General features: G+C 45.1%; 1 protein-coding gene across 2 annotated transcripts in view; it reads left to right on the forward strand.

Annotated features, from left to right (window-relative positions):
• RFTN1 (raftlin, lipid raft linker 1) overlaps positions 1 to 25,800 on the forward strand; it is a 216,108-nt gene that overhangs the window by 125,291 nt on the left and 65,017 nt on the right. The gene's annotated exons all lie outside the window — the stretch shown is intronic.

The raw sequence follows: 25,800 nt of genomic DNA on the forward strand, positions 1-25,800 counted from the left end.
ATCTGAGCAACTTCCTGCTAGGCCATCACTTCTTGATGCATGCTCCTCCTGCAACATCCATTGGAAAAAGAGGTTCTTCAGTCCAGAGTGTTTGGGAAACAGCCCTCCTGCGGATTCTGATGCTCCTTAGGAAGAGTCAAGGCTCTGACAAGGTCTGCAATACTTAGCTTAACCTGCTTACTTAGCTTAATTGGGTATTTCTCAAATGTCATTTAAGAACTTTACCCTTGTTTCTCTTTCTCCCCAAATACCTCCTTATATCATGGTGCATGCTGGCAAAACTGTTCCAAGCCAACAAGGAACTCATGGAGCACTTACAGACGATGGAATGGATGGTTAATGGGTGGTTATAGGTGATCAGCAGGTGGCAGGTGTGGTCTCCTCTCCTTCTACAGTGACTCCTAATACTAATTGTCTCCTTTGCATAGAACTGTCCTAAGACCACTGTAGAAAATTCTGAAAGAGATGGATATACCAGACCACCTGACCTGCCTCTTGAGAAACCTGTATGCAGGTCAAGAAGCAACAGTTAGAACTGAACATGGAACAACAGACTGGTTCCAACTAGGAAAAGGAGTACGTCAAGGCTGTATATTGTCACCCTGCTTATTTAACGTAGATGCAGAGTACGACATGAGAAATGCTGAGCTGGAGGAAGCACAAGCTGGAATCAAGATTGCTGGGAGAAATATCAATAACCTCAGATATGCAGATGATACCACCCTTATGGCAGAAAGTGAAGAAGAACTAAAGAGCCTCTTGATGAAAGTGAAAGAGGAGAGTGAAAAAGTTGGCTTAAAGCTCAACATTCAGAAAACTGAGATCGTGGCATCTGGTCCCATCACTTCATGGGAAATAAATTTTCCCTAATTAAAAAAAATCGTAAAAATCTATGAAAATGAAAGTTAAGGAGTAATGGGGGAGTAATAGGGAATTTTAAAGGAAAATAAAAGAGAAAAAATTAAAAAAAAATTTTTTTTTCTTACTTAAAAAAAAAAAAAAAACGTAAAAATATATTTAGGAATTTCTCTGGAGCTGTTGCGGTCAGTGTGGGTTCGGCTCAGTTTCAGATAGCTCCTCGTTCCAGCTTACACTTCTCGATATCTACAGGCCCCTTCCGGTGTAGTCGGTGTTTTCTACAGGGATTTTAATCTGTTGCACCGGTCCCTTCTGAAGCGGTTCCCTTTGTTTATTTGGCTTCTGTTTGCTGGTCTTTCAGAGCCTCATTTCCGCCCTGACACAGGCGGGCGGAGGTGGACTCTTATTCAGGTAGCTAGTTCTGTCGCACTGCGGGGAGGGGCTGGCGCTCCGGGGAGGGGCTGGTGCTCCGGGGAGAGGCTGACGCTGCTTTCTCCGTCTGCGCTGCTCAGGCTCCCGGCTGCTCTATATGGAGCGCGCCCCGGGCTGCGCGCGGTTCCAGCCCTCGGGTGTTCCACAAAAGCGCGGAACAAAAAGCTGCGCCTGCTCTCTCTGCCTTCCCCGTCAGAGCGGTCCAGGCAGCCAGGGGCTTGACAGGCGCACTCTCCCCGGGTGCGGCGCGCCTACTCCCTTCCACGGTCCCAGTCTCAGTTTCCGCTGGCGCCAGTCGGGTGCTTGCGCCTTCTGCCCTCCGCGTCCCCAGCCCCAGTCCCCGCCCGCGCCGGTCGGGTGCCTGCGCCCTGTGTCTCGTGGTGACCTGCTCCTGCCTCCGGCGGGTCTGGACCGGTCCACAGCCTGCGAGCTCTTCTCTGGACTTTCTCGGTCCCTTTGTTCTGCGAACGGCCGGCAGTGTGTTCGGGCGGGTTAATTTTCTCTCTCTCTTTTGGTCTCCCACAGTTCAAGTTGGCAACTCACAAAAGCTCCCTCCGATTGTCCTCAGGGCACTCAGGCCCGGACCCTACCCCAAGCAATGCCGCCCGCTCCTCTCCGTGCAGCCCCCACTTGCTGGTGGTGGATGCGGGTGTCTGGGGTACTTTAATGCTGAGAGTTGCTTTTAGGCATGTAATCTGTGGGTTTTATTTATTGTTTCCCTCCCAGTCAGGTTGCCCTCCTAGATTCAAACACTTCCCCCAGGCCCGCCAGTGCGAGGGTTTCCCGGTGTCTGGAAACGTCCTCTAAAGACTCCCTGCCTGGGATGGATCTCCGTCCTTAGCTCTTTTGTCTCACTTTTTATCTTTTATATTTTGTCCTACCTCCTTTCGAAGACAATGGGCTGCTTTTCTGGGCGCCTGATGACCTCAGCTAGCAATCAGAAGTTGTTTTGTGAAGTTTGCTCTGCGTTCAGTTATTCTTTTGATGAATTTGTAGGAGAGAAAGTGGTCTCCGCGTCCTACTCCTCCACCATCTTGGCTCCTCCACTTCATGGGAAATAGATGGGGAAACAGTGGAAACAGTGTCAGACTTTATTTTTCTGGACTCCAAAATCACGGCAGATGGTGACTGCAGCCATGACATTAAAAGACGCTTACTCCTTGGAAGGAAAGTTATGACCAACCTAGACAGCATAAAAAGCAGAGACATTACTTTGTCAGCAAAGGTCCATCTAGTCAAGGCTATGGCTTTTCCAGTAGTCATGTATGGATGTGAGAGTTGAACTATAAAGAAAGCTGAGCGCCGAAGAATTGGTGCTTTTGTTTTTTTTTGTTTTTTTATTTTTTTTTTTCCAGTGGGTTTTGTCATACATTGATATGAATCAGCCATGGATTTACATGTATTCCCAATCCCGATCCCCCCTCCCACCTCCCTCTCCACCCGATTCCTCTGGGTCTTCCCAGTGCACCAGGCCGGAGCACTTGTCTCATGCATCCCACCTGGGCTGGTGATCTGTTTCACCATAGATAGCATACATGCTGTTCTTTTGAAATATCCCACCCTCACATTCTCCCACAAAGTTCAAAAGTCTGTTCTGTATTTCTGTGTCTCTTTTTCTGTTCTGCATATAGGGTTATCGTTATCACCTTTCTAAATTCCATATACATGTGTCAGTATGCTGTAATGTTCTTTATCTTTCTGGCTTACTTCACTCTGTATAATGGGCTCCAGCTTCATCCATCTCATTACGACTGGTTCAAATGAATTCTTTTTAATGGCTGAGTAATATTCCATGGTGTATATGTACACCATGACCAAGTGGGCTTTATCCCAGGAATGCAAGGATTCTTTAATATCCGCAAATCAATCAATGTAATACACCACATTAACAAATTGAAAGATAAAAACCATATGATTATCTCAATAGATGCAGAGAAAGCCTTTGACAAAATTCAACACTCATTTATGATTAAAACTCTCCAAAAAGCAGGAATAGAAGGAACATACCTCAACATAATAAAAGCTATATATGACAAACCCACAGCAAGCATCACCCTCAATGGTGAAAAATTGAAGGCATTTCCCCTGAAATCAGGAACAAGACAAGGGTGCCCACTCTCACCACTACTATTCAACATAGTGTTGGAAGTTCTGGCCACAGCAATCAGAGCAGAAAAAGAAGTAAAAGGAATCCAGATAGGAAAAGAAGAAGTAAAACTCTCACTGTTTGCAGATGACATGATCCTCTACATAGAAAACCCTAAAGACTCTACCAGAAAATTACTAGAGCTAATCAATGAATATAGTAAAGTTGCAGGATATAAAATTAACACACAGAAATCCCTTGCATTCCTATATACTAACAATGAAAAAACAGACAGAGAAATTAAGGAAACAATACCATTCACCATTGCAACAAAAAGAATAAAATACTTAGGAGTATATCTACCTAAAGAAACAAAGGACCTATACATAGAAAACTATAAAACACTGATGAAAGAAATCAAAGAGGACACAAACAGATGGAGAAACATACCGTGTTCATGGATTGGAAGAATTAATATTGTCAAAATGGCTATTCTACCCAAAGCAGTCTATAGATTCAATGCAATCCCTATCAAGCTACCAACGGTATTTTTCACAGAACTAGACCAAAGAATTTCACAATTTGTATGGAAATACAAAAAACCTCGAATAGCCAAAGTAATCTTGAGAAAGAAGAATGGAGCTGGAGGAATCAACCTGCCTGACTTCAGACTCTACTACAAAGCCACAGTCATCAAGACAGTATGGTACTGGCACAAAGACAGAAATATAGATCAATGGAACAGAATAGAAAGCCCAGAGATAAATCCACGAACCTATGGACACCTTATCTTTGACAAAGGAGGCAAGGATATACAATGGAAAAAAGACAACCTCTTTAACAAGTGGTGCTGGGAAAACTGGTCAACCACTTGTAAAAGAATGAAACTAGAACACTTTCTAACACCATACACCAAAATAAACTCAAAATGGATTAAAGATCTAAATGTAAGACCAGAAACTATAAAACTCCTAGAGGAGAACATAGGCAAAACACTCTCCGACATAAATCAAAGCAAGATCCTCTATGACCCACCTCCAAGAATATTGGAAATAAAAGCAAAACTAAACAAATGGGACCTAATGAAACTTAAAAGCTTTTGCACTACAAAGAAAACTATAAGTAAGGTGAAAAGACAGCCCTCAGATTGGGAGAAAATAATAGCAAATGAAGAAACAGACAAAGGATTAATCTCAAAAATATACAAGAATTGGTGCTTTTGAACTGTGGTGTTGGAGAAGACTCTTGAGAGTCCCTTGGACTGCAAGGAGATCCAACCAGTCCATCCTAAAGGAGATCAGTCCTGGGTGTTCATTGGAAGGACTGATGCTGAAGCTGAAACTTCAATACTTTGTCCACCTGATGTGAAGAGCTGACTCCTTGGAAAAGACCCTGATGCTGGGAAAGATTGAGGGCAGGAGGAGAAGCAGATGACAGAGGATGAGATGGTTGGATGGCATCACCGACTCAATGGACATGGGTTTGGGTGGATTCCGGGAGTTGGTGATGGACAGGGAGGCCTGGCGTGCTGTGGTTCATGGGGTCGCAGAGAGTCGGACACGACTGAGCAACTGAACTGAACTTCAGTTCACTGAAGGCCACAAGAGTGGAGTACATGGCTGTATTTTCTTTGGTTCCACTAAAACAAGTCTTTCCTCCTAGACTCTTGGTGGAACTTTTTGCTAATCCCCGTCCAGACCTCCAGCGGAGGGGAGATTTGAATCTGGGCAATGAAGCACTCCCCTTCTCTCTTCTGTTCCCCCAGAAAGACACACGCTTGGTGCCTCTGTCATCCTTCTCTTTCTTTAATAACAGACACAGCAACCTTCTAACACCTGATCAGCACACACTGGGTCCTGGGGTCTGCTGACAGCTGTAGGATTGTAGACGGCGTTTGCTCTGCCCTCTGGGTTGGTCCCCGCTTATCTGACTTTGGTCTTTGGACTTTTTCCTCCCGTTTTCTGCCTTCTCCCTGCCCTCAGCCCACCCCTCTGGACTTCTTCTGTCATAGTTGTGCATCAGATCTTCAGGTATATTGGTTTTTCCAGCTTTGATTTTCATTCTTTTATCTTTCCCCTATAGTGCTTATCAAAAGTGGCATTTTCAAGTTATTATATATAGAATGAATAAGCAACAAGGTCCTACGGAACAGCACAGGGAACTATACTCAGTATCCTGTGATAAACCATGGTGGAACAGAATATGAACAAGAATATATGTAAAACTGGATCACTTTGCTGTACCGCAGAAATTAACACAACATTGTAAATCAGCTAGACTTCAGTCACATTTTTTTAAGAACTGGCATTTTATTCCTTAGCTGTGCTGGCCAGTAGAAATATAATTTGAGCCCCCTGCATCATTTGGGCTTACCTGGTGGGCTCAGATGGTAAAGAATCTGCCAGCAATGTGGGAGATACAGATTTGATCCCTGGGTCAGGGAGATCCCCTGGAGAAGGGAATAGCTACCCACTGAAGGAAGTGGCAACCCATTCTGGTACTCTGGCCTGGAAAATCCCATGGACAGAGAAGCCTGGTAGGCTACAGTCCATGTGGTTGCAAAGAGTCAGATACAACTGAGTGACTTCACTTTCACTTTCCAGTACTCTTGCCTGGAGAATCCCATGGACAGAGGAGCCTCTTGGGCTATAGTGCGTGGCATCGCAGAGAGTTGGACACAACTGAGCAAATAGCACTTTCACTTACGAATTTTCTAGTAGCCCTGTTAAAAAAGTAAAAACAAAGGTGAAATTAATTTTAGTAATATATTTAGTTTAGCTCAGTATATCCGTAATACTGTGTTTTCAGCATCCAATGGGACGCTTTATGTTCTTTAAAAAAACAAAACAAAACTGGAATGTGGTATATATTTTACACTTATATCATGTCTCAATTTGGATGCTAAATTTTCAGTGAAGTGAAATGGCCTACAAAATAAAGTTGTGTTTAGCAGAAAAGTAGTTTATATAGCTTAAGTTTTAAAATTTAAGTTCATTAAAATTCAATAAAATTAAGGATTCGGCTCCTTAGTCACACCAGTCACATTGCCCATGTTCAAAGGCCAGGTGTGGCTGGTGGGTACTATCTAGGACAGCATCGTTTGAAGGGCTCATTTATTTAAACAGCTTTCCGTTCTCCATGTTTTTTAAATTGACACATAATATTTGCAATCATGAATCTCATCAGCCCCAAGGAGAAGAAGTGTTTATTAGATAACTGAAGAAAATTTTGCTCATGGAAAGATCCAAAGAAAGTAAGTTGGGTCATTACTATATAACGTTTGAGGAATATATTTGAAATAATTAAATTTCCTTTTAGAATATTATTATTTTAGTTTTCATGCATATTTTATATTATCTAAAAATACATAAATTTGGAAATAGTACTCCCCCACCCCCGTGTCTTATGAAAGTGTTAGTCGCTCAGTCGTCTCTGAACTGGTCCATAGCTTGGATGGTAAAGAATCCGCCTGCAATGCAGGAGACTTGGATATGATCCATGGGTCAGGAAGATCCCCTGGAGAAGGGCATGGCAACCCACTCCAACGTTCTTGCCTGGAGAATCCCGTGCACAGAGGAGCTTGGTGGGCTACAGTCCATGGGATTGCAAAGAGTGGGACATGACGGAGCGACTAACACTTCCACTTTCCCCATCTTTACATTTCGTGAAACAGTATTTTTACACACTTTTCAGGCATCTTTGCTGTCAGTGTCTCTGTCATTGCCAGAGGGACTTCTGGGAGCTTCTGACACAAGTTTCAAGCTCATCATTTTTACTTTCATCCAAATTATGTGGAATTCGGCCCTTTTCAAATTCAAGAACAACCTAAGTCCTAAAAGCCCATCCATTTAACATGAGGATGGTTGCTTTTTCTTATCTAGCTCATAAATGAATGAGAAATCTCTGGAATGCAGCTGTTTAATCTGGGTTTCTCTGTTTTAAGTCTCTTTATTAAAAATAACAAATATAAGAAATAAGAACAAATACAGGAGGATGCATAAATGCTAAGTGGACAGCTCAGTGAATGTACACAAAATGTATGCACCTGGGTGACCAGCACACAGGTCAAGAGAGCGAAAAGCTTAGGGGCCTCCCATGGGAACTTCTATCATTCCCCTCCCTCTCCTCCCCAAAGGTAGCTCTGTCTAGCTTTTAACACCAAAGGTTACTTTGCTTCGTTTTGGACTTGATGTAAGAGTAGCCTTTATAAATCACATCTTTTGCTCAACACTCTGTGAGATTTGTCCGCGTCCCAATAGTTCATTTGCACTTGTGTATAGAATTCTTTGCATTGCTTTGAAAAGTGATCTTTAAGAAGCATGCTTAGCACAGCTCCTCACATTTTTTTTTAATGCTGTAGGAATTATTTAAAGTTGTTGTTGAACGTATTTCCCTCTTTATAAAGTCAAGTCCATCAGATGACTTCAGTAAATGCCCCCAACCAGCTTGAACTATTGTGCTACTCCCCAGGCAGTATTTGTTGTTCAAAATAAAGTGACAGAGTCGTTGTGTTGTGAGAGACTTTGTAAAAGTCTGTGAATGTATAAGTAATTCCCTCTCTTCTGAGAAGTGACTCTTGGGGAGTAAAACCCAGGGACTCCCCAAGTTGCATCCAGGAGATGCAGCATGTGACTCATTGTGGACTGTGTATTTTCCCTTTTGGCTTGCTGTGAACTGGACCGTCGAGTTGTGGTTATTGAATCTGGTCTAACTCTTGGAAAGGGATGTTGCTTTTATGGACCTCTTTTCCTGCTAGATATCTGCTTGGCTGACTCCTTCCTTTCCTTCCAATCTCTGTTCAAGTTCACCTTCTCAGCCCCCTGACCATCATTTTATTTGTTGTTAATTGAAGTGTAGTTGATTTTACAGTGTTTTGTTACTTTCACACGTATAGCCAAGTGATTCAGTTACACACACACACGTGCTTTTCAGATTCTTTTCCCTATAGCTTATACGAGATATTGAGTAGAGTTTCACGTGCTCTACAGTAGATCCTTCAGGTCAGTTCAGTTCAGTCACACAGTCATGTCCGACTCTCTGCGACCCATGGACTGCAGCACACTCGGCCTCCCTCTCCATCACCAACTCCCGGAGTTCACCCAAACTCATGTCCATTGAGTCGGTGATGCCATAACCATCTCATCCTCTGTCATCCCCTTCTCCTCCTGCCCTCAATCTTTCCCAGCATCAGGGTCTTTTCCAAGGAGTCAGCTCTTCACATCAGGTGGCCAAGTATTGGAGTTTCAACTTCAGCATCAGGCCTTCCAATGAATATTCAGGACTGATTTCCTTTAGGATTGACTGCTTTGGTCTCTTTGCTGTCCAAGGGACTCTCAAGAGTCTTTCCAGCAATACAGTTCAGAAGCATCAATTTTTCGGCACTCAGCTTTCTTTATAGTTCAACTCTCACGTTAATACATGACTACTGGAAAAACTATAGCTTTGAGTAGATGGACCTTTGTTGGCAAAGAAATGTCTCTGTTTTTTAGTATGCTGTCTAGGTTGGTCGTAGCTTTTCTTCCAAGGAACAGGCATCTTTTAATTTCATGGCTGCAGTCACCATCTGTAGTGATTCTGGAGCCCAAAAAAATAAAGTCTCTCACTGTTTCCATTGTGTCCTCATCCATTTGCCATGAAGTGATGGGACCCGATGCCATGATCTTAGTTTTTTGAATGTTAAGTTTTAAGCTAACTTTTTCACTCTCCTCTTTCACTTTCATCAAGAGGCTTTTCAGTTCCTCTTCACTTTCTGCTATAAGGGTGGTGTCATCTGCATATCTGAGGTTATTGATATTTCTCCCAGCAATCTTGATTCCAGCTTGTGCTTCTTCCAGCCCAGCGTTTCTCATGATGTACTCTGCATATAAGTTAAATAAGCAGGGTGACAATACACAGCTTTGATGTACTCCTTTTCCTATTTGGAACCAGTCTGTTGTTCCATGTCCAGTTCTAACTGTTGCTTCTTGACCTGAGTACAGATTTCTCAGGAGGCAGGTCAGGTGGTCTGGTATTCCCATCTCTTAAAGAATTCTCTACAGTTTGTCGTGATCCACATAGTCAAAGGCTTTGGCATAGTCAATAAAGCAGAAATAGATGTTTTTCTGGAACTCTCTTGCTTTTTCAATGAGCCAACGGATATTGGCAGTTTGATCTCTGGTTCCTCTGCCTTTTCTAAATCCAACTTGAACATTTGGAAATTCTCAGCTCACATACTATATCTCTTTTCTTTAGAGTAGTGGGTATCCCTGATAGCTCAGTTGGTAAAGAATCCACCTGCAATGCAGGAGACCCTGGTTCAATTCCTGGGTTGGGAAGATCTGCTGGAGAAGGGATAGGCTATTCACTCCAGTATTCTTGGGCTTCCCTTGTGGCTCAGCCGGTAAAGAATCCACCTGCGATGCAGGAGACCTGCGTTCAATCCCTGGGTTGGGAAGATCTCCTGGAGAAGGGAAAGGCTGCTCACTCCTGGCCTGGAGAATTCCATGGACTGAGTAGTCCATGGGGTCGCAAAGAATAAGACACGACTGAGCGACTTTCGCTTTCACTTTCGAGTGTGCATCTGTTAGAAGAGGACCATAGCGCCTCCCTCCCCACCGGAGGGATTCCCTTCATTCTACTCTTATTTCTCTGGTATCTCTTTCACCTCCTAAGATACTTTGCCATTTTTACTGAATTATTGTATTACTTCCTGTCTCTCTTTTTTCCATGCCATGAAGAGTATGGGTCATAGAATAGATGCTCAACGGATATTTATGGAATGACAGAGTGAAAGCCTTGGATTCCCGAGGCTTTGAAAGGTGTTAGAATTGTATATAGAGAGATGCTTTCCGGGGCTTTCTTGGTGGCTTAGTCGTAAATAATCTGCCTGCAACACAGGAGACGCAGGTTTGATCCCAGGATTGGGAAGATCCCCTGGAGGAGGTCATGGCAACCCACTCCAGTACTCTTGCCTGGACACTCCCATGGACAGAGGAGCCTGGCGGGCTACAGTCCTTGAGTCGCAAAGAGTCGGACACGACTAAGCGACGAAGCAGGAGCTTGAGCAGGCAGTTTCGGACGTGAGGCAGGACGCCGAGGAAATGAACGTGCGCGTGTTTTCGGCTTCCTATCCCTCGCTTTGGGGGTGCTTGAAGTGTGTTGAGCCAGCCCTCCCTCAGAGTGACTTGGGAGGGTTACAGTGTCACCGACTTGCCGGCCTTCTTCCCGCCGGGCCTGTTTACAAATACGGAATTGGCTGTTCTTGCCACAGAAGTCTCTAAAGTGACACTCGTGGCATGCAAAAAAAGTCTGTTTTCTGGGAGGGGCCCTGGTGTGAGCGCTGATCATGCAGTGTCAGTGACACACGTGGTCGCCGGCGGGCTGAACTTCCCCATCTGGGTTGCTGGGAGGTGCCGAGCCGCCTTGCACAGCGCGACCTCCTGTCTGCTGGATTTGTGTGTGATCCAGCACGGATCACAAGTGTGGGAATTTGGACAAACCTCGAGGCACGTGGAGGGTGGGACATCTCATCTGAGGGCTGGGACTTTATCCCGGCAGGCGATTTCTTTCCCCCCAGCTGGAAGGTTTCAGTTTTATTGCTCGAGATTGTGTGAAATCTTTTCGGAGGGCCGACGTGACAGGTTTATAGCCCATGTACGTTTTTCTCCTCCTCTGCCTTTGGGAAAATTCCCCTCAGAGAGCTGGGTCCCCTTAGGACCTGTCAGCAGTGCTGAGGCTGGCTTGGGGAGGAAGAGGCACTTTGCATGCTAAGTACCCAATTCCTGAACCTGATGAGCTGCCTCCAGGAGAAATCTGGAACTTAAAAGTCTGGTTCCAGAATTTTCTCCCGACTCCAGTAAAGCAAACCTGTTGCTGAATGAATCAGGGACATGTTGGTGGCACACAGTATTTTCTCAGATTCTTGTTTTTCTTCTCTATGTAACGGAGACAGACGTTTCCCCTCCCCCGCCTCCCCAGTCCCTTGTGACCAGCATTCTACTCTGTGTTTCTGTGAGTCTGACTTTTTCAGATTCCACATGTCAGGGATATTTGCTTTTCTTTGTCTGGCTTATTTCACTTAGCGTGATGCCCTCCAGGTTCATCCAGGTTGCTGCGAATGGCAGGTTTGTTCTTTTTAATGGTTGGATTGTGTTCCATCTACACACGTAACACTTTTCCTTTAAGTAGGGGCATTATTGGTGGCAGTGTACATGTTATGGATGGGGATAGTAAGCATGTTACTGGTGGGGTGATAAGGATGTTACTGAACTGAAGGAGGTAAAACAAGTTTTATGAAGAAAACTCTTTCCAAGAGAGAAAGATTGGGATGTGGTGGATACAAGGAGTAGACGTCAAAAGAAATATACCTGAAGAGATGGAAAAGCATTAAAAGCAAGTGTTTAAATATATTGCTGGTAAAAAGTAAAGTTAGCTTTTGATGGAACTTTTCATTGTTCAGTTGGCATGTAAACTTCATTTCAAAGACTTCGCGCTTTAAATGCGAGATGCAGTTGCCACTCCAGCTTCTGAGACACTCCCCAGAGGGCAAGGAACGAGTCTCTTTAGGATGCCTTAAGAATACAGATGGATTTTTTTCCAAAGCCTCAAGCACAGGGTTTCCCTGTGACTTTTTCCGAGTCTGATGGGGCCTGGGAATGTGGGCGGCGTTCTGTGTGGTTCCTAAGTAGTGAAACATCATCACTAATTCATGGGCTGTGCGTTTGTATCTTGTAATAAACAAGAACCAGGCCTCCCTATGCCTGCAGTTTTGCTCAGCCAGTTAATAATGTAAGGCGCGCTGCAGGGGCCACGCTTGCCTCCCCACCCCCCTGCCTGCCCCCAACCCCCGACCTGCTTGTGCCGTTCAGATGGATCATCACAAACGGAGAGGCTAATTACAAACGGCTCTTACCTCTTTATTAAAGCGGATCCCTGGAGGCCCACGCCTTGGAAGACTTTGTGTTATCCTTGTTTACATTTCTGCATGTTTGCAAATGCTCCTAACCGCCTGCTTTATAAAGGACTGTGGATTTTACTTTAAGAAATCACTGCAGTCTGCTGTCCTCCCATGGGTATGAATTAGTGAGGATTACTGTATTTTAAGAGGATGTCTATTGCTGTGTAACCACCACCTCAAAACCTAGTAGCTTACAGCCACATTCATTCACTTTGCTCACAGATGTGCACCTTGGACAGGACTTGGCAAGGCTGCTAATCTCTGCTCTGCGTGGTACCCACTGGTCAGTGGCTGGGGAATCCACTTTCAAGATGGTGCACTCACACCATTGGCAAGTAGTTGCTAGGCTACAGGCCTCTCCATAGACGACTTGGGTTTCCTCAAAACATATGGCTGAGTTCCTCCCAAAAAACAAGGTGGAAGTTCTTGGAAATTTTATGACCAGGCCTCAAAAGTCACATAGCGTCCTTTTAACTTTACTCACTGGTGGAGAGCCATACTGGTCCAAGGAGATGGAGATAGACTCTGCCTCTTGACGGGGGAGTGACAAGGTTCTAGCAGGTCATGGGGGGGGTGAGAGAGATCTTTGGAATATATAGCCTGCCACAGATGTGAATTCAGACATCTGTGTTCATTTACAGTTCATTCTACTAGGAGAGAACTTTGAGATCATTTAGGGCTCGTAGAATTAAAAAATATGAAGGCAGGAAGTGGAAATAAGGAGTTGAGTATTGAATATGAAGGTTATTGAGTGTTGGAAATCATCTTTAAGTGTAATCCTCAACAGTTGTAAATGGAAAATCAGCCCCTTAAAAAAAAAAAAACCCTATTTGTTACTCAAAGAGATCACATATCTTCATGAGATCTGAAACTCTCAGATCATTTTCATCTTCTAGAAAAGCCATCCCAGGGTTCTTCAGGGTATTTACGAAAAGAACAACAAAACATTCATTTCTTTAGCACTGTAATGAAAACCATCCCCAAGTACTTAGTTTCACTGTTCTGTTAACCATGGAAGTTTCAAATGCCATTCAGACTGACTTATATTTTTGTTGGTCCGGAGTCATGGGGACCGAAAAGGGTTTTTAACCAAGGGTTAAACCTGGGACAGCATCGGTCCAACCACACCATCTCAATATTTTGTTCAAGGGCCCTTCATGAATGCTTTGGAAGCCTGTGTAAATCAGGGAATGGTGGGGAAAAGTCACGAATTCTGGATGTTAAAACAGCAGCGTACTGTGAAGGAAAACATCTGCTCCTGGTTAAACGTCTTTAGACTCAGGTTCTTTTGCCTCACTCACTTAGCTGTGTTGCTGAGATTTGAGTTCCATGAAGACTCTCAAACTGGTTGTCCAGAACATTCCCAGGAGGGTTGATAAGCCCTTGAGGTTCTTTGTCCCAAGCTAATAATTCCAGGGCCACTGCTGTTACCAAAGAATAAAGTTGGGGTTGTCAGTGTCAGCCGATCCAGGATTCTAGATTCCAGCTGGTTCTTTCTTTGCTTTTCTGGAAATACACTATCTTATCTTGGGCAGTGCCTGGGGAAAGAAGGCCCAGTGGAATGCCCAGCTTGGAGGCATTTTTTTGTTTGTTTGTTTTTAACCTTAATGAGAATTACTGAGACACAGGTGACCCTGTGTCTGTCTGGGTTTGCTTGGACAGTTCTGGCTTATGCCTCTTGTCACAGCATACCTTTTGCTTTCAAAAGTGTCAGACTGTTCAAAAGTTTGGACAGTAGGTCACCGATGATTTGACACATTGCATCCCATCGCGTCTCGTGGTATGTCACCTCGTAGTCAGTACTGCCGTCTCTGCTCTGGGTCTCCATCTCCCTGTCCGTCCTTTCCCACGGCAAGTGTAGCCTCTTCTGACCTCTCCCACGAGCTCTGCAGTGACTTCTGGGCCCCATCCCTCTCTCTGCCTCTCCCCCCCAGCCCCCTCCCCATCCGTACCACATCCTGCGGAAACATCGGTCCTCCTTGGGAAAGGCCTGATTACGTCCCTGGGCCAGAAATGGTGATGGCATCTCATTGCCTACAGACTCTAGAGACTCAGTACTCTTGAAGATCTTGCCCTGATTTTCACAATATGGCTTAAAGGGTAGGGCGTCCTGTTGCAGACACATGCTGAGCAGTGTAAGAGGTGGGAATATGGAGCCTGAAGCCAGGTTGACTAGGTTTGAATCCTCCCTGCGATTTTCTAGCTGTGTGCCCTTCGGCAAGCTGGGCAGCCTATCTGTGTCTGTTTCCTAATCTGCAACATGAGAATATATTTTTTTAAATCTGTTTTTTAAAAAATTTTATTGGAGTACAATTGCTTTACAATGTTGTGTTAGTATATATAGGGCTTCCCTGGGGACTCAGTGGTAAAGAATCCACCTGTAATGCAGGAGACTCAGGTTCAATCCCTGGGTCAGGAAGATGGAGGACGGCATGGCAACCCGCTCCAGTATTCTTGCCTGGAGAATCCCATGGACAGAGGAGCCTGATGGGTACAGTGCATAGGATTGCAGAGTCGGACTCGACTGAAGCGACAGCATGCACCGCACACACGCGCACATTTCCACTCCCTCTGGGACCTTCCCACCCCACCCCCTTCCCACCCCTCTAGGCGGTCGCAGAGTACTGAGCTGAGTCCCTGTGCTCACCTCCCACTAGCTGTCTGCTTTACTCATGGCTGTGTGTACGCGTCATCGTTACCTAAGGATGAAAGGAGGTAATCCACATAAAGCCCTTGCAACAGCTTTGGGCGCAGGGTGAGCGCTCCGTAAACGGAAGCTACTGTGATGACGGCTTTTTGGTGCAGGATGTTTGTCCTGCTCTGCCTCACTGAGCGCCCTTTCTTACCTCTTCACTTTGCTGGCCTTGTTCCTTCTTGGACTCCGTCCCCCAGACCATGCCTGTGTGCACACTTTCCACCTGCGGGTCAGGTCATTTTACCAGCCATGGACTCTGGCAGCCACGCAACTGGCAAGCGGCAAAGTCTGGTGCATATCCTTTGACTTTCCCATGCGACTCTGATGAAAGTCTATTTAAATGCTTGCTAACTTGCTAACATGAGATTTTGGGGATTTGATGGCTCCATTGTCTTTGTGCGCATGCCCATGCCTGTGGAAGCCTGAGTTGGGGGTCTAGTAGCCGCGGCAAGAGATGCTGACCCTCCTGAGGTCCTGTGACTTGGAGGTCCCTCAGTGGTCCTGCCTGGATAATGTCAACGTCTTTGCTTTTGCTCTGAGATCCTAGTCTGAGCTCATCCATGCAAAATGCTGCTTATGGGCAGACGTCGGGGGAGATCAGGGCTTTGCAGGGCCCGTGCAGGTCTGCCAGAGGGGACCCCATCTGCCCCAGTCCCTGCCCTCCTGATTTGGGTGCCCCTGCCATGGTAGACTACTCTGGGAAGGGGAGAGCTCAGGTTTGGACACTGACTCCAGAAAGTACTCTTAGAAAACAGTCTTCAGTTATTCTGCAATAAAGCTGAGAAAAGAAATCTAGAACAGAGCTGAGAAGAATATAGCCCAAGAGAAGGAGACAAATGCTGTGTCCACGCAGACAAAATAACCTAGAGTACTGGCCCAGGGTCTACTTTGATCAAAATGTATCAACATTATTGTGATTGGTATAGTCTTAACTTGCTCAGTTTTGTCTGGTTTAAATATCAGTTGCCTTATATTCTCTTCTTCACTTTCATACATGTGGGTCAGTCAGTCAGTCAGTTCAGTCGCTCAGTCGTGTCTGACTCTTTGCAACCCCATGGACTGCAGCACGCCAGGCCTCCCTATCCATCACCAACTCCCGGAGTTTACTCAAACCCATGTCCATCGAGTCGGTGATGCCATCCAGCCACCTCATCCTCTGTCGAACCCTTCTCCTCCTTCCCTCAGTCTTTCCCAGCATCAGGGTCTTTTCCAAGGAGTCAGTTCTTCACATCAGGTGGACAAAGGATTGGAGTTTCAGCTTCAACATCAGTCCTTCCAATGAACACCCAGGACTGATCTCCTTCAGGATGGACTGGTTGGATCTCCTTGCAGTCCAAGGGACTCTCAAGAGTCTTCTCCAGCACCACAGTTCAAAAGCATCAATTCTTCAGTGCTCAGCTTTCTTCACAGTCCAACTCTCACATCTATACATGACCACTGGAAAAACCATAGCCTTGACTATGGATCTTTGTTGGCAAAGTAATGTCTCTGCTTTTTAATATGCTGTCTAGGTTGGTTATAACTTTCCTTCCAAGGAGTAAGCGTCTTTTAATTTCATGGCCGCAATCACCATCTGCAGTGATTTTGGAGCCCAAAAAAATAAAGTCTGTCACTGTTTCCACTCTTCCCCCATCTATTTGCCATAAAGTAATGGTGGGTACTGAACAAATTTCAAATTTTATTTCCCATGAGATGATGTATCTACATGACAGACATTGCCTATTTTTTCTGCCCTGGGATTCCTTCTCTTCTGAAAGTGGCTTTGTTCCCACAGTCCAGCTGTGTGATTTCTGCAGGAGCCACCCTAATACTGGCCAGAGCTGATTGGCCCCAAAATGAACACCTGACCCAAGCTGAGCCAATCAGAGCCCTTCCCTGAGATCTTTTACTTGTGTAGACCCGGGACATTTAGATAGTCTATCTCCAATGGCTAAGCCACGAGCAGAGAAACTCAGAAGTTGGGAATGGCCATATTTTCTTCCCTATGGAGAAAATTGGTCCTACCAGAGAAAGAAGAAGAATGCTAACAAATTTTTTTAAAAGACGTAGGGAGAAAACCTGGAACCGTTTTCCTGACGGTGGTGGACATGCTGGTCCTAAGATTCTACTCTGGCTGTACCCTGCTGGCCACTTGGGTCACCATTAGATCCTTCCCCAGAGATAGGCCTTTCCTTGGTCCCTTTCCATCTCTGATTTAGACTTTTGACATCAGGTTGGGATCTTCTGGTGGGTTGGTTTTCACAGGGCATTTAGAGCTAGTTAAAGAGACTTCCCTGGTGGTCCAGTGGCTAAGACTCCACAGTCCCAGTGCAGGGGGCCCAGGTTTGATCCTCAGTCAGGGAACTATATCCCACATGCTGCAACTAAGACCCAGCACAGCCAAATAAGTAAATAAATAATTTTTTCTTTTTTTTAAAAAAAGAGCTAGTTGAAGATTTTTGAGAGTTGAGAGCTTAACAGCATACTCCCTCCTGGGTCTACTGATTTCCCAGGAATGACATTTTCAGTGAACAGTGAAATGATAGGCACAATGTAAGTGAAAGCACCCAGCCAGTTAATAAAGATAATGAAGGCCAATAAAACTCCTTTTGTCAGAAATACTTGCCCTGAACAGTGCCATCAGAGGATGAATCTTTTCTCTGCTTCTGTCCCAGCACTGGACTCTTATCTCTTCCTTTTGTCTTTAAGGGAGTTTACGGTTTTCTAGGTTATTCCATCATTTCTCAAGTGTCCCACCAGATCACTGCTAGTAGCTGAGGAGAATCAAACCTCTTCTCCCAACTGCAGCCCTGCCAGGGACTTAAGAGTTAGGAAGCAGTGGTCCTTCAGACTAAGTGCAGGCAGGTTAAGAAGGAGATCAGATGGACTCTTCAGAGTCTCTGAGTTGCCCCTAGACTGAGACCAAAAATTATTGAATCCAGGAGGTCAAGGATCGTGCCTGTTTGCTTCCCCAGGACCTCGTGCTCAGCACATAGTAAGTAACTGAATAAGTAATATCTTACTCAGTAAGATACTGAGTAAGTAATTAGTGAGTGAATTAATCGTTAGTATTATCCCCATTTTACAGATTAGGAAACTGAGGCTCAGATAAATCAACTGGGTCGACCAGTGACATAGCCACGGGAGTGGCAGGGCTGAGTCCAGAGCTTTAAGCCTCAGACTCCTCGTCTCAGGCTCATTCTGAGACCTCTCAGTCACTGAAGGAGAAAACCACAACCCCAGAAGGGCTGTGCGATCTTTCCGTGTAGCCTCATAACGGAGCTGAATACACAGCAGCACTTGGTAAAAGTTTCAGTTCCTGAAGCTACGTGTTAACACGTCAGAGCTAAAGGCCGCTTCAGACTTGAGCTAAAGCCTGTGTTATTTTTGAACCTCTGTTTTCGGAAAGCTGTACCAGAGCTCAGGCGACAGAAGATGAGAAGGGCTGTGTGTGTGTGTGTGTGTGTGTGTGTGCGTGTGATAAAATATTCACCGTAAAGACTCACGTGTAACTGTGCAACCAGAACGGCATTTTTGTGTCTGTTCTTGACATATGGTTCATGCCTCTGTTTGTAGGTTCCCTTTGTATATGTCATGGGTCCCCAGACACTTTAAAAATGTCAGCTCCCACAGAATGGTGGCCGCTGAGTGACAGAGGGGGGTCAGAGTGGTCAGTGGTCCAGTTTAGGGTCCATTTGGGATGTTTTTATGTGTGAGTCTTGGTCTTTACCCTGTGTTGTATATATGCCTGTGCAGGCACTGTTGAAAACCCTGTTTCTGTTGCCTGGTATTTTATATGGCTTATTATGCTCTGTATGGGCAGTGTCCAGTAGGACTCTCTGTGATGATGGAAGTATTCTGTATTTGCACCAGACGTTCTATATTTGCATTCAGTAGGGCAGTCACCAGCCACTGGGGCCGTCAAACGCTTGCAATGTGGCTGGTGTGACTGAGGAATTGAATTTTTAATTTTATTTTATTTGAAGTAATTTGGATTTAAATATTAATAGTCACACTTGGCTAATGGCTACTATCATATTGGACGACGCATCTTTGTATTTTCAAAAAGTCAGTACGTTTCTGATTCCCAGCCTTAGTTAGCATGTTAGTTATAGGGATTCCACTAAGTTCATCTGAAAGTTAGAAATTGTGTATAGACATTAAATCTGCCAGTTAAAGATTGAATTCCTTTACCGTCAAACATGGCCGGGAGACTTCTTTCACCTGGACAACAGGAAGTGCGGTCCACCTTCTTGTGCACCTCAGCCTGTCCTCTGGGACCTTTGATCATCACCAGACTGAGTCCTTTTCTTTGCTCCTGTTCAGAGCCCACTTTTCTCCCTGCCTTTGGGGACCTCTTAGCCAGCCCTTCCTTTCCCTCTCGGCCTGCTTCAGGTTTGGAGATGATCCATCAACCTGCTGCTGCAGTCCTCTTCCCCTCATTCGCTTCATCTGCCCTTCTCCTGTGTGACGTTTCTCCAGAGAAACAGCTCATAGTGTTATCTATCCGTCTGTCTGTCTGTAGTAGGAGACTGAGATTGAGATTGACTTTCATTACTGGCCCAAGTGACTGTGGGAGCTGGGCAGTCCCAAACCTCCAGGGCCATGTGGTAGACTAGAGGTTTTGGGTAAGAGTGATGTTGCAGTCTCAACTCTGAAGGCTGAAAACTCAGGCAGGTTGTCTGGAGGCAGAATTCCTTCTTTGCCAGGGTCCAGCCCCAGCAGAGTCCAGGGGTTCCCTTCAGATGAGCAGTGTCAGTGAAGAAAAGAAAGCGAGTCGAGTCTTGGTTGAGTGCAGGATCAAGACTACTTTATTCTTTCACATCAGTGCTTATATACCCTAAAACCAATAAGCCTTTAAAGAGGTTTAAGGAGGGGGGAATGATAAGATTGTACCAGGTGCATAATCATGGGTTACATCATAAATAACTTTCCAGAACAGTCAATACCTACACATAACTTTTAAACAATTCAATGGCAGCAGCTAGTCAACTGTGAAAAGCCATCCACAAACCTTATCTTGGGAAGCTCAGCCCCCAAGGTCTTAGCTCTGGAATGTAATCCTAAGGGTCAGAGGTCTCATAATTCCATCCTGATCACACCCTAAGGAATCTTCTCAATCTCCTAATGGACTCTATCTACTTTTGCTTATGGGATAGATAGGCCTGTTTATTGGGACCCATGTGCCCCCAGGGGCTGTGTTGCTGCCATGCAAAGGTTTCAAGGAGGGATTTTAGGTAAGAGTCAGAATAGTTTTTAGGGAACATAGAAGAACGCCAAGCATCAGAAGATGAAAGGACAAAGGCCTGGGAGTAGATGGAGGGGCGATCCCGAGAAACCCCCAGAGGTCCGGACGCCTTTGCATGCCAGTTCCTTGAACCCAGACCTTGTCACGGGTGGGGTTTCTCTCGCCGGCTCCGACACTTCTTCTTTGGAAAACCTTGCTCTTCGCTTTTAAGGAAGGCCTTCACCTGATTGCCAGAGGCCTGTCCCCATTAGAGAGGGTGACTTGCTTTACTGAAAGCCAGTGGACTGTAGATGTCAACTGCATCTAAAAGTATCTTTATAGCGGTATCTGGGCTAGTGTTGACAGTTAGTCGCTGTAGTTTTTTGCAGGGTGACACATACAATGAACTGTGATACCGTCTTCATTAGATTCAGACTGAACGGTCCTAGACTGTCTCTGGCCCTTCGCCTGTGCCATCTCATGTGGCCGGTGGGTACTCAAGTCCTGCTGACCTGTTAGCAGGAGTCTTTTCTGCTGCCTTTCCTCTATTACATATGGCTTCCATTTTTACCAAACCCAATCAGGACCCCATTTCCCCCTGACTGGTTTTACCCTCATTGCTAAATGTACTCTAAACAAGTGTGTGTTTAAGACAAGATAGTATGTATTTACACTCAGCAGCAGCTGCATGGCATTCATTTTGAAAGTAGAGTAACAGACAGTATGTCCTAGATTTTCAGGGACTATCCCAACATCATGTTGTTACTTTTAATAAAAATGATTCTTGAAATATATAACCAAAGATGACATCATTTTCTGATGCATTGAGACTTTTTATAGAAACAAATTTTTTTCAACAGAAAAAAGAAACCAAAGAAATAAGAAACCTTTTTCACATTATTATGTCTGGTTTTACGTCAGGAGAATGTAATTATTGCCATTTGTTCTTACTCATCAGAGTTGAATGAAGTCTTGGGTCAGTTGAAAACCGTCTTGTTTAATTTTTGGTGCTTAAACCAGCAGTTGTTACTCTTTTAAGTGTTGGGGGTGGGATTGTTCTTAAATGCAGCCGATATGATGAAAAGGTGGATGAGGGTGTATTTCAGTTAAATCTTGTATTGAGTGGGCATCTTGGGACAGTTTGGGTTGTATAATGTGACGGAGTTCTGTCATTTAGGAGCACTGATGTGCATTAAGATACTCAAGAGTTGGATCCAGGCTTTGCCATGATCTAATTGCAGTTGTTAGAGAAATTACTTGGGCTTGTGTGTGACAGTCTGTGGGGAACTCCTTCCCCAAGGTGGCTTGAATATTCAGGGTTTGATCTTCTGTATGGATTCGATTCCATGCTCTTGAAGACCTGCCATAGCTTGACGTCATGGTGGTGTCCAGTAGCACCTGGCGAGTCCCTGAAAGTAAAGTGACCTGGATGTCTGGAGGACGGGGGTGGGACTCCAGAAACATCGCAGGATGGTCTGGCAGGACATGGTGAGTGGATACACGGGTTACAGAAAGGAAGGAGCTGAACAAGAGGCACCTTGACCCCAGTTTGAGACCCATGGTGGACCCATCAGCTGTGATCATTGGCCATGGAGGTCTGAGCCCCAGAGCAAAGGCAGGGCTGGGTAGTCCAAACTTGGGAGTAATGAACACATGACTAGTGGCTAAATCTGAGTGAGTATCTCCTAAATCTGAGGAGGTTCCCATGGGGGTGAGGAGAGCTGGTGGTCAGAAGTGAACCCTGATGAACACTGTCTCATGCCTGCCTTTCTGAGGTTTGTGAGACTTGCTTAACGAAGGTTATAAATGAAGGAATGAGTGAATGAGTAACAAATAGAGTTTGGTTTGACACCTCTAGAGAAATCAAAGGTGTCACAGCCCCTAGGGTCTCGCCAAATATTGATCTTTATAAAATCTAAATGTGGGTTTTCTGGTTAAAAAAGACTGCTCACCCTTTCTGGGAAACAATTTGGCAGCCTGCACCCAGCCTTTGAAGAGCTGATATCCCTTGGCCCATCCATTCCACTTTTAGGAATCTACCTCAAGGAGGTAAACAGAACTGCAAAGATGTGTGCACAAGGATGTTTCATATTCTTGAGATACACGTTCCCTGGAAGGTTTGCCACGGGGAGAGGGAGTGTCTTTACCATTTACCCTGAGCATCTTTTTAAGAGTTTTGATTATTAAACAATGCGAGGTATAGGATACAGCACTTTCATTAATGTCTAAGATAAAAGATGAGCATTCAAAGAAATCTGTGCTTTGCCCTTGGACAAATACCCACCCCACCCCCACCCCCACCCGCCGGGCACCATCTGCTCTCCAGAGTTGCTATGTTGGGTAAGTTAGGGACCTGTTGCTGCTGAGTGAAGTCTGAGCCTTTGTTGTCTTGTTATTTGGTGATATCCATGCTATGGCCCTTGTGATTTCTGGTCCAGCCTCATTTCTGGGCGTTCCTGGCTTCTCATGTCATGTTCCAGAAATATTTCTAGAAATTTCTTCAATACCCAGACTGTTGCACACCATCAGGCCTTTGACCATGATGATCCATCTTACCTGCACTGCCCTATCCCTTTCTTTCATCTATCTGGTGAACTCCTATTCATCCTTCAAAGCCTCCTGCAGGTTGAGTCCCCAAATAGGTTTTGTTTAGCATGATATTTGGGGAAAAATTTGAATCTGAGTGTTGTAGGGGCGGCTCACACACTCCAGCTCGGCCGTGGCCTTCGCCTCCTCCAGCTGTGTTACCCTATTTCATTTGTAATAGCCCTGACCTTCTGTGAGAAAGGTCTCCGTGTCCCCTTCAGACAGAAATAATCAGTTTCTACACCTTTATATCCATTACTGCTTCTCTATGAAAATTTTCTGAAATGTGTACTTATTTTCAGTTGTAAAGGTAATATGTATGCTTGTTAGATAAATTTTGAAAAATTACACATAAAGCTATCATAATGCTGTGTTTTAAAAGTTTAGAATCTTTATTTTTTTATCATCATAACATAAACATTATTGTGCCACAGTAGTATAATTATTTTTAAAATATTTTTACCATAATCAGCTGAATCTTTTGACAGTTAAGACTCCTATTTTGTAGCCCCAGCACCTAAGTGTGATGCTGTTTTGAGCCACTGTAGGAACTTAATAAATGTTTGTTAGTTTGTTGGATTCTAGAGCTGAAAAATCAATCAGTCTCCATCCCTACCTTCTAGGAGTCGTTCTGGAAGAAGAGACACAGATCCACTCAGTATTTAATGTGTTCATTCACTCATTCATTCAATAAGGTGATCCTTATTGATCACCTACTATATGTTAGACAAATCACTAGCAAATTACGCTTCTCTCTTATTGACCATGAGTTAATCCATTGCGTTTCTCTTTTGCCTGTGCTGCCAGGAACCTCAGCGCTTAGCCTCCCTCAACCTCAGGCTTTTTGGTACAATTACCTCCTCATTGTTCTGTTTTTAAAAAGTTTGTGGCCTGTGTCTTCTTTTAGAAGCTTTCTAACACAGTTTCTAAAAATAGGTAGATATCACAGATTAAAGGGTAAAAAAATCAATTTTCAGAATGGAAATGATGACTTCAAGGTTTTTTTAAAAAAACATTTGAAGTGTGAATTGCTCCAGCCGCGGGCACTTGTGTGGACACGTGCATATCCGAGAACTTGACGCCTTGACATGTGTCCACTTGGCCTTGTACTTAAGAGAATGAGCTTGGACCTGAGCCAAACCTGACTGCCCACAGCTCGCCTTATGACTTTAATGTCTCTGGGCTTCAGTATCCTCATCTGAAATGAAGGTCATGATACCATGTAGGGTTGTTGGAGGATTAAGCCAAACCGTTGATATAAAATGCATGGTGCAGGGTTTGACACATAGTAGATCCTTGGTAATCATTATATCTAGTACAGGCTAGACTTTGGAAGGACTGATGCTGAAGCTGAAACTCCAATCCTTTGGCCACCTGATGCGAAGAACTGACTCATTTGAAAAGACCCTGATGCTGGGAAAGACTGAAGGTGGGAGGAGAAGGGGACAACAGAGGATGAGATGGTTGGATGGCATCACCGACTCAATGGACATGAGTTTGAGTAAACTTCGGGAGTTGGTGATGGACAGGGAGGCCTGGCGTGCTGCAGTCCATGGGGTCCCAAAGAGTCGGACACGACTAAGCGACTGAACTGAACTGGGCTGTACTTTTGTATCACTGCTCCAGATCATGTTCCAGAACAGCCAGGGCTGAACTAAAACGACCTTCTGCCTTAAGTTCGGGTGGGTCATCCGCAGAGGGCGGCTGAGGCTTGCTTCTCCTTTGCAGAGGTGCTCGTGCTGGTGTTTCTTACTCCTTCTCAAAAGACAGGAGCGGGTTGCTGCTGACGCCTGCCGGCTTTCGGAGGTCATCCACTCGGGGGTTGGTGACTGAGCCTCCCAGGGCTCCGAGGTCTCCCCCTCCTGCTGCATTTGTAAAGAGACTTGAGCACCCTTGCCCAACAAGTCCCCTAGAGCCTGTCTTCAAATTTTGGCCGGCTCTGCTTTTGTTTAGCTTTGACTTTCTGTTTGTCTTTCACTTATGACAGTTACATTCAGTTGCCTGTGGGGGGGACGGGGTTGCTTTTTTAGGGAGGGGAGGGTTCACGCGGCCCAAAACTCTTGCAGCCGTGTGTCCCCCGTCTTGAGGCTCAAGAGGTGAGAAGGTGCCACCTGTTACCTGGACTGGATGGGGGGTGGAGAGCCGTGGGTCTGCCTGTGCAGTGCCCACGGCCTGGGCATGGCCTTCGGGCATCTTTGCTTCCCCCTGGGCTGCTGTCCTCAGAGGTCCCTTCTCTCGGGGAGTGCCATCAGCTTTTGCACGCGGGTGATTCCTGCCACCTTTGCCCTTCTCTGCCAGAGCAGTTGTTTCAGAGAGGAAGCTCTTTGGGTCATAAAATGTCATTTGGTAGTTAGTATGTGGTTATATAAATGTATGTATACAGTAGCCTGATTAGCAGGAAGTAGGTGATTCATCAGAAAAAAAAAAAATCACACAAAAAAATAAACTCTTACCAAAATGAGCTTCCTCTTTCAGCCTCTTTTTGTTCCAGCTCATCCTTTATAGAACCTTTTTTCAGCTTCTTAGGAAAAAAAAAAATTACTAATTGGGACTAACATAGTGTTTCACAGAGAGGCCATCCCAGCCCTTCACAGTCAAATGCTTTATTTTTTTTACAGTTTAAGAAAACAAGTCCCATGCTGTCTGTCCCCAGTCAGGCCAGAGTTGGGGTGTGGGCACTGCCCTGAGGAGGTGGAGCCTTGGCCAGCTTGAGAGATTTCACGTTCAAACAGGAACATCCAGACTTCCCCGGTGCTCCATTGGTTAAGACTCAGTGCAATTGGGTGTGGGTTCGATCCCTGCTTGGAGAACTCAGTTCAGTCGCTCAGTTGTGTCCGACTCTTTGTGACCCCATGGATGACAGGCCTCCCTGCCCATCACCAACTACCGGAGTTTACTCAGACCCATGTCTGTCGAGTCAGTAATGCCATCCAACCATCTCATCTGTCGTCCCCTCCTCCTCCTGCCTTCAGTCCTTCCCAGCATCAGGGTCTTTTCAAATG

This window comes from Dama dama, chromosome 19, assembly GCF_033118175.1.
Source record: "Dama dama isolate Ldn47 chromosome 19, ASM3311817v1, whole genome shotgun sequence".
Classification (NCBI taxonomy): Eukaryota; Metazoa; Chordata; class Mammalia; order Artiodactyla; family Cervidae; genus Dama; species Dama dama.